At 33.3% G+C, this 10,048-nt stretch overlaps 2 long non-coding RNA genes across 2 annotated transcripts; both read left to right on the plus strand.

Annotated features, from left to right (window-relative positions):
- Window positions 1-675: 675 nt before the first annotated feature.
- Window positions 676-6,518, plus strand: LOC149999282 (uncharacterized). Its single transcript, XR_016513490.1, has 4 exons — window positions 676-877; window positions 3,614-3,688; window positions 4,752-4,845; window positions 6,377-6,518. It is a non-coding gene; the product is annotated as an uncharacterized LOC149999282 (long non-coding RNA).
- A 1,321-nt stretch (window positions 6,519-7,839) lies between these two features.
- On the plus strand, window positions 7,840-9,565 carry LOC149999283 (uncharacterized). Its single transcript, XR_016513354.1, has 3 exons — window positions 7,840-7,959; window positions 8,436-8,607; window positions 8,811-9,565. It is a non-coding gene; the product is annotated as an uncharacterized LOC149999283 (long non-coding RNA).
- Window positions 9,566-10,048: the final 483 nt, after the last annotated feature.

Here is a 10,048-nt window from a genome sequence, read left to right on the forward strand (position 1 = left end):
TACAGTTTGGATAGTGTAAGTATGTTTCACTTTATCTCATTAAAAATTTTTCTGATGATACTAACTGTACTTACACAGTGCTTAAAGTAATAAAATATTTTTATTTGGCAGTAGGGATCAAATTAATAAGAAAAGTGAAAAGGTTCACTTGCTTATAATGTTGATAAAAAAGAGAAAAGAATGACAATAGACAAGGCAAATGTTTAAAAATTTTTTAAATCTATAGTTTTCTTTGCTCAATCTTTTAAAATTTCAGACTAGTAGCTCTTAGTCCTTAAAAGAATATAATGTTTAAGTTTACATTATCATCCTTTTTATTTATTGTCTCATTTCAACAACAACAAAACCTCAATAGATTCTAACACAGTTCTTACAGGTGGCTGCTTTAATTTGATTAAATATAAAGAAAATATTTTTCACAGCATTTTCTATTATGTCAAGAAAAGTTTCCGATTCTTTCTTCATATTCATCATCTACCCCAATATTTCATTAGCCAATATTCAAGATGTTTATTGCTTTAGAAATTCATCTCCCCTCATAGTAATAAACTTTCAAAAGTTTGATGTATGTAGCAAGTTCAAAAATTAGCTTAATGTGAATACCATGAATTGGAGTGGTAATTCATTTTATCTTAGCTGCAACTATTTTTAACATGTGTGCTTTTTTATAGTGGGTAGCTTTGAAATATCCCGGCATTGCAATATATGTGGATACCTGCAGAGAATGTTATGAAGCATATGTCATTTATAACTTCATGGGATTCCTTACCAATTATCTGACAAACCGGTATCCAAATCTGGTATTAGTCCTTGAAGCCAAAGATCAACAGAAACATTTCCCTCCTTTATGTTGCTGCCCACCATGGACTATGGGAGAGTAAGTATGTTTGGTTTTAGTTCATGTACGTTTTGGTTTTATTTAAGCAGTCAGTTCTCTGCAAAGCACCATGTTAAGTACTTGAGCAGGACAAAAAGTGAGTCCCTGCCCTTATGTAGTTCATAGTCACGTTTGAAGACTAACAAAACACATTTTGATAATCCACACATAGTTTCTTTTACATTATTCATTACAATTAGAAAACTTGAAATGCTGTGGGTAAAAATATTAGAAATCATTCAATCAGCACCCTTTTACAATTGGGAACAAGCGTCTTCAGAGATCAGTTCTCAAGATCATATAGCTACTGAGATGATCACGGTTTTTCACCTTTAACCTGTTAATGTAGTGATTAGATTAGTGGGTTTTCTAATTTTAAAACCCCTTTGCTTTCAAAGATACATTTAAAGTGGTTATGATGTATCACTTGGTTTTCTACAAGATTTGGTTTGCTATTATTTTGTTTAGAAGTTTCACATCAGTAAAAATTGACTAGAATTTTCCTTTCTTAGACCGTCCCTGTCTCGTTTTCTTATCCAGGTTATCCTGCCTGAATAGGAATTCCTGCCTTTATTTTGTACATCACAAGGAGAGATTGTGTACTCTACCTTGAAAGATTAGGCTTGACTTTTGCTGTGGGACGACAGTTTTAGAACTAGTCAGGCTTCCTGCTGTTCTGGGATCTTTTATTACTACTACTACTACTACTACTACTACTACTAGTATAGTTTTTTAGGAATTGAACAAAATAGACAAAATTTTTAAACATATGGGTTTACATTACTTTAAAACTTCTTTACCTCTTTTGGATCTATCGTTATGACTCCTTTCTCATTTCTGATGTTATTAGTATGTACTTTTTCCCTGAAAATTTTTGCCAGAAGTTTCCCTAGTCTTTTCAAGAACTGGATTTGGCTTTGTTGGTTCTCTCTGGAGTGTGTTTGTTTTTTATTTCACTAAGTTCTGCTCTATTTTTACTTCCTTTCTCCCATTTCTTTTGGTTTACTATGTTCTTTTCCTAACATGTTAGAGTCTTGGTTTAATTTACAGCCTGTCTTTTTTTTCTTTTTTTCCTAACACTGCATTTAAAACTATGTTTCATTTCAAGTTCTATATTCACTCCTTGCATCTCAGTTCTTCTATTTTGGATCCTTTCCTTCTTTCTAAAGTATAGCCCTTAAAATTCCTTTAGTTTCAGTGTTATCAGTGGCAGATTTTCTCAGATACACTTATCCAAAGTATCTTTATTTTGCCCTCACTGTTGAAAGGTAGGTTTGGATATAATTTGATATTGACAGGATTTTTCTCCTAGCATTCTGAAGGTTTTATTCCACTTATATCTGGCTTCAGTTATTACTGTTAACCCTCCACGGTCAATCTAATTGTATTTCAATTATAGGTGACCTGTCTTCCAGTTGCTTTTAAGATTCTCTCTGTTTTAGGTGTTTTGCAGTGTCACTATGAAGTACCTCCGTGGTTGTTTTTTTTGTTTAAGTCCCGCTTAATTTACGGTGTGCTTCAATCTGTAGATTCATGTCTTTCATCAGTTCTGAAAAGTTCTCTTCTGATTTTGCCTTTCCTCTCTTCTATAACTCTGATTATATGTTAGACTTGATTCTGTTCTGTTCTTTTTAACTCTTTTTCACATTGTCTATTTGTCTCAGCCTTTGCTACATTCTGGGCAATTTTTTGAGCCACATCTTCCCGTTCATTAATTCTCCACAGCTTTCAAAGGTATTTCATTGGCTATTTAATCCATCTCCGTATTCACCCTTAGTGGTCTCAGCTTTATTTTGGCAATCAGCTCACAGAATACTGTAGGCTTAAGCAGCTGCGACTTGCTTTGTAAAGAGTATGGAACAGGAAGCACAACTGTACACCCAAGGGATTCTCATCAAGAGATCTTGCAACAAGCCCAAGTGCAATTCCTAGATCCATCACTGCAGGGGGCAGACTTGGTTGTAAGTAGGGGTGAACCACCTCAGCACAGAGAAGGTTTTCAGCGTGTAGAATCCCAACGGTTATTCAGACTAACATAGCACATCAAGGTCTGTATGCCAGGCTCAGAATCTTCTCAGTCTAGATGTAATTCTTAAATTAGGGGATTCATAATACATAACATTGATAACCAGTGTTCCTGATAGGAGTGCCACATAAGCATTTAATGCCTTCAGGCTTACCCAAAGCTCTCAGGTAGAGAACCTTCTTTTGGTAGTTGTTTTGGGAGTTTTTTTTTTTGTTTGTTACTCCTTGTGAATTTTCCCATATATCGAGTGAGCCCAGTGATAGAATAAAAACTGTTTTGTCCTTCCAGAGTATCTAGTCAGTAATCATTTCTGGAATGATATTTAAATACCAAACTTGAAAATGAATTATAAAATGTAAATACTTTCATATACACACACATGTGACTCATTTATAGTATTTACATTTTAATCATTTTTTATTTCAGGAACACACAGGGATCTACTTTTGTTCTTTTTGTTTCATACTGCACTATTCATGATTTGAGACTATACAGAAAGGAGGATCCCTCAGAAAGTGTAGTTGTCAAATTTTTAAAGTGTTTGCTCCCATCCAAGTTCTTCCCCATTTGCCATTTAGAATGACTAAACTAAAATAATTAAATATAAATATGGCATCATTTGTCATTGTGATTTTAATTTGGGGGCTTTGGAGAAAATCTGATACTATTTAAATGACTAGTTGAAATGCTAACTTCCTTTTCTTTGGCAGAGTACTGCTGTTTAGGTGCAAGCTGGGTGTGTTGCAGTATACAGTTGTCAGACCATTCACCACCATCATTGCTTTGTAAGTACATAGAGCTTATAGCATTTTTTAAATCCTCAGGCTCTTAAGTGGAACAACTGAGTAGAAAAACACAAAGAACATTAGTTTACTTGTTTATAATAATTAGTTCTAGTCTTATTTTAAAAACAGTATATAGAAACTCTACTATAGTAAACAAGGTGCCTATTTGTAGGCAAAGAATCTTCACAGAATTCTTCTAAGTAACATTCTTTCTAGAGCTTTCTGGAAAGCATTTAAAAAATACTTTTTTAAATACTAGTTCACACAGCTTTACAAAAACTTCTATTAAATGAAGTATTTAAAGTATGTTACTTTAGGTTCACTGCATGGTCTTATTTTCTAAGTAGTTAATTTAGAATATGAACACTGTATTCCAAGGAAGAAATCTTATTTTTATTTTTTAGTACTTCTGTCAAGGCTTAGCACTTGAGATAAAATAAAGCTATCTGGTAAAGCTATTCCCTAAAAATTTAAAAACAAATAATTGTATAGCAGGTAGATTTTGTTTTATCCGCTAGTCATAACTAACGTTCTGCATGTTCACAGAAGAAGGAAAGGGAAGACTTCAGTTCTTTCTTCTGCCTTTTATTCTTTAGTGACATTTACCTTCGAATTCAGATTAGTCCACTCATTTGTGAAGGCATGCTTTGTTTTCTACAGTTTAGAAACTGTAATCATGTACATTAATACTTAGATCTGGGTCTTCATAAATTCACCTCCAAAACAACTTGAGGGGAAAAATTAGAGTTGTAGTTATAGACCTGCATTTTATAACAATCAAGCTTTTGACAAGTAGGCAGCATAATTGTTTTGAACCTGTATATAACTACTCTCTCTAGTTCAATGTATGTTCCTTACTTTGGATTTACTTCAATTTGGAGGTATAATCATATGATAACATTTCTAGAAAAATGTTTTTACTTTTTGAATCACCTCTATGACCAAAATCATGTAATTATCTATAGGTTCTTTAAACTGACTTCTAAATTTAAGTATTGCTGTCCATGTTGTATTTAAAATATATTTTTATTTAATCATAAAGTCTCATTTTTACCATTTTTAGAATCTGTGAGCTGCTTGGTGTATATGATGAGGGCAACTTTAGTTTTTCAAATGCTTGGACTTACTTGGTTATAATAAACAATATGTCACAACTGGTAAGTAAATATTCCTCTTCACTGTATTAAATTAGTATGTATAACTATACTCTTAGGGAAAGTTTGGGAATAAAGCATAATTGTTACTTTTTAATCTTGAAATTTGATTTACAGGAAAAACTTCAAGAAACTGTAATATCTATCTATATACACACATATATATAAAGATATTGTCTGTTAATTATTTGGTGACTTACACCTTGACCTATTTATTGTGTTTGTTCATTTGGTTCTGGGGACTTACTGCGTAAGTACAATGCCCTTATTTAAAAAAGAAAAGAAACCAAACACATCCTGGCCATGTTCATTAAGAGTCTCTCATGTATTTGGAATTTAGAGGAAAATTGAGAATGTCAAGTTTTTAAAAATTATATTCTAGATAGTGAAATGCTCTAAATATAAAACTGTCTGATCCTTTCAAGTCAATGTAACTTTATTTAAAATCTTTAATGCTTCCACCAAAATAATAATTTAGATGGTGTTGGAGGTTTCGAATAAAAATAAAATGCCTGTGCATTCAAAGCTTTTCCATACGTTTCCATTCTTTGAAATCAGTAATCCCATTTCTGAAAATGCATCCTCAAATAATGGTCAGAAGTACTTTTGCTTTGATTATCTTTGTATATAAAGCCTATTTGTAATAACAAAAGGCTGAAAACAAATCAAAGCCCAGTGATGGGGACTGGGTAAAGGCACTATGGTCCTGCCACTGGCCAAAATCTTTGGCAGTTATTAAAACTAATTTTTATGAAACCTATGGAAAAGTGGGGGGGAAATCAGGCAACAAAATTTTATATTTAGTTGATGATACCTGTTAAAAACCACTTTATGTATCAATAGGAATAGTTGGATGATAGTTCTGTAAACAACTTTATACTTTACTGCTTTCATATTCTAAATATCTTAAATGGACATTTTATGATTTTAATGGGAAAAAGGAAACTTCTAGAAAAATGTTTACTGCTTCCAGCATTACACTAATTAAAACTGATTTTTAAAAATAAGTCTTGAGTATTTATTTTATAAAAGTAAATTCTGCTGGGTTAACATACTGCCCTCAAGAAAAATTGTTTCTCTGATTCCTTATTTTCAGATGTCATGATCTCAGTTTTATTGGAAAGTGCTTATTTAATGTGTTATTTTATAATGAATAGCTCTCAACCCTTATAAAATAATGGTAATTTGTGTACGAAAGCCATTACTAAGTAGATAATGTTTTTCATTTTGGCTGAATGTGAGCTGTTTCTTCTGTGCATGGTAGTCACTACTTCATTGTTTATGGGCCCCAGTAAATGAACACTTAAAACCATTCCCAGGGAAGATGTTATACATCTCTCCTGAAAATTTCATATCACATATATTCATCCATGGTAAACTATAAGATCTTGTTAATCTGAAAATACTGTAATACAGTCTAGAAAAATCTGCCTAAAACGTTACTTTATGCCAGGTGCCTGCTTTATAACTGCGATATGTCTACCATCTTTAGTTCTTACTGCAGAAGCTTACTTGTTCATCTTGATGGTTTCAGTTTGCCATGTACTGTCTGTTGCTGTTTTATAAAGCCCTGAAGGAGGAACTGAGTCCAATCCAGCCTGTTGGCAAATTCCTCTGTGTAAAGCTGGTGGTTTTTGTTTCTTTTTGGTAAGTGTTGTTTTATCTTAAATGTTCTCATTTCCTAAAGGACAGTAAAACTGTTAATAACTAGGGAGGATTTTTAAAATACTTTTAATGTAGGTGAATTAAAATTTCTCTACCTACCTTTTAAAAAGTTCATCCTTTTAGCTCTTCTTGTTTTTTTATAAGTAAATAATCAGATGGCCACTGTACTATTTGTAAGAAAATAATTTGAGACAATCTAAATTTCTCAACAGGGTGGCTGATAATGGGGCCTAGAAACAAAATAGATCAAATTTAATAACATACCAATAAAAAGTGGAAAAAGACAAAATCCTTAATGCCACTACCCAGAAAGAATGATTTTACATTGTTATAAAGCTCCACAGAAAGTTTCATACTATATAAAAACGTATAGAACTCAATGATATGTTCAGTATATTGTGGATATAATTCTTTGTCGGTAAAGTGAGATACAAGTTTGTAGTTTAGGTGTTTTTGGTTTTGCTTAGTATTGTTGTGTAAATGTAATTTTTAACTAATCTATTGACATATAAGTTGTTCCTAATTTCTTTCACCATTACAAGCAATATTGAAGTGAATATTATTGTCTATATCACTGTGAAAGCTTGCCTATCTCATTAGCTGATTAAATTTAACCTGGGGTCATATCCCTAGATTTGCTTGAAATGCTCAGTATGACTCCCGTCTTAGAGTCAGACCCCTTCGAAGTTTTTCTCTAGTTCAAGATTTGTTTCAATTTTTTTTTAAATAATCTGAACAGTTAGTGTTTTTAAAAATAATTTGTAGAGTCAATTAACACGTGTAAACAACATTTAAGTATCTACCCTTTCATTTTAAATGCCTTTTGTACAATGTGTTAGGCATTATCTATGTATAGGAAGAACTTTAATTCCTTGTGCACACTTTCAAAACAAAAAGACATACAGCCCTGGCTGGTGTGGCTCAGTTTGCTGGGTCTGGTCGTCCTGTAAACTGAAAGGTCGCCTGTTTGATTCCCAGTCAGGGCACATGCCGGGGTTGCAGACTTGATTCTTGGTCGAGGTGCACGCGGAAGGCAATCCGTCAAGGCTTCTCTACCTTTCTCTCTCCCCCTTAACGCTCTCCAAAAAACTAAATAAATTATAAAGAGGTAGGAACCGTACAGAAGTTCTAAGAATACATAACAAAATTCACGTGATGAAACTGTACTAGAAGAGTAAATTTGTCAAGTATATATATTTAATACAGAAGCAGTGTCTTCGGAAATATGCTGTGAAGGCACAGGGTGTGGCGTGGTGTGCTGGGGTTTACCTTTTTAAAACAGCATGTTTTTAAAACAACTGCTCATTTTATGCTTGACATAGATTTGGCGTTTACCTTTTCCTAACTTATAGGCAAGCAGTAGTTATTGCTTTGTTGGTAAAAGTTGGCGTTATTTCTGAAAAGCACACGTGGGAATGGCAAACTGTAGAAGCCGTGGCTACTGGACTCCAAGTAAGTAGTGCTGTTTCTGAATCCAACAGAACTTTTGCTAATTCGCTTATTATAAGAATGCTTCTCTCTCTTAAACCTGACAACATGCAGGCTATGGGGCTACTGTTATCCTCCCTTTACAAGTGAAATGGGGGAACCCTAGAGAAATTAGTTAATTACTAGAGTTGAGAATACAACCTAGATTTTGTTACTCCTAGTCAACTTATCTTTCTGCACTTAAGCTTAGTTCCTGAGCAGTGGATTAATCATCCTATGTACTTTCCTAAGAAGTATTTGTGAGATGGTGCAAAATAAGATTTAAATTTTGGGCATATATTTTTTTTTAAGTCAAAAATTATTTTGGAAAATGGAAAAGTGATTATAATCTTATGGGGAAAATCAGCTATTGGTACTTATGTGCTTTTGAAAAGGAAAACTTTTTCCTTTACCTACAAAACTGGATTTAAACTCAAAGATGGCTGCTATTGCTGTTGCAGGACTTCATTATCTGTGTCGAGATGTTCCTCGCTGCTATTGCTCATCACTACACTTTCTCATACAAACCCTATGTCCAAGAAGCAGAAGAGGGCTCTTGCTTTGATTCCTTTCTTGCTATGTGGGATGTTTCAGACATTAGGGATGATATTTCAGAACAAGTGAGGAATGTTGGTAAGTACCATTAATTTATCCAAATAGGTAGTTTTATTAAGGGCACTTCAATAGCTACTTTAAAAGATGAAAGACTGTTTAAAGTAGTATAAGGCTCTTCAAATAGGGAGGGGGAAAGGGTAGCTTATTTTTACTAAGTTTATAGTAATAAAACATGATTACTTAATTTTGGCTAACTTGGAAACCTTTATATTACTTTAAAGGAAGGACAGTTATGGGACATTCTAGGAAAAAGTTTTTTCCTGAGGATCAAGATCAAAATGAACATACAAGCTTGTTGTCATCATCATCACAAGATGCAATTTCTGTTGCCTCTTCTGTGCCACCTTCACCTGCGGGTCACTATCAAGGGTTTGGACATACTTTGACTCCCCAGACTACACCTACTATAGCTGATATGCCTGGTGATATATGTAATACTACAGAAGACAAACGAGGACTTTCAGATAAAGCCGTGGCCTCCTGAACAATGTGTGAAAGCAAACTGTGCTCCTACCATGTTACTTCAATACCTGGTACCGCATTGCTCAGGATTTTGTGCTTGGGACAAGCCATAAATGATGGGAAATTTGATCGCAAAGATAGGCGAAAGCCAGGTTATCACTGGATTTATGTAACTGAATTTTGTATTTCACAAATAATCAGTCTAAATATCCTAGACTTAGACTTGATTTCTTAACATTAGAATATCATATACTGAAACGGTAGAAAATGACAGTACACTAAATGTTCCTGATTTTAAATTGTTTTATCAAGAGGATGGGCATTAAAAAAAAAAAAAAATCAATGCTTCCTACCACTGCTGCATGAATATGATGCTCTGGAATTAGCAGAAAGTATATGGTAATTCAAAAATATGAATTAGTGGAACGTAATTATAATCATGTGCCATATATGCTAACAGTTATTTCTCTATTCACAACTGGATGTCTTTCAATAAACAAGAATTTATCATTTATTTTCTGCAACTTTGTCTCTCATTCTTTAAACATAAACCATTAATGTTTTAAACAAAAAGGTTTTGATTAGAGAGGCACAGCATAATATACGTATATACCTACAATGAAAGATACCTGTCTGTATTTGTATTAAGATAAATATCTCAGATCTAATCTTAGTAATCTTAAAACTATCTAAAAATAATTTTTAATAATGCTAATAGATTAATAAGTTACCCATAACTTTGAGATGAAAAGAATAAACTGGAAAATAAGAAACTTGCGATAGAGTCTACTTTTCCTCAGTGCTATGGTGTCAGCAAATGTAAATCCAGAAACCAGTCAGAAGACACGCAGGTGCTATTTGGGAGAAACTTGTTAGCATGCATTAGCATGGCATTTCTCACAGCCCACTGGGTCACATGTAACATTTTATAATGAAAATAAGATCCAGAAAGGTGCCAGAGTAGTATGCTGGAAATAGCAATAAGTATTATTTCTCA

The sequence above is a fragment of the Furipterus horrens genome, unplaced genomic scaffold (assembly GCF_987537825.1).
Source record: "Furipterus horrens unplaced genomic scaffold, mFurHor1.1.pri manual_scaffold_10, whole genome shotgun sequence".
Classification (NCBI taxonomy): domain Eukaryota; kingdom Metazoa; phylum Chordata; class Mammalia; order Chiroptera; family Furipteridae; genus Furipterus; species Furipterus horrens.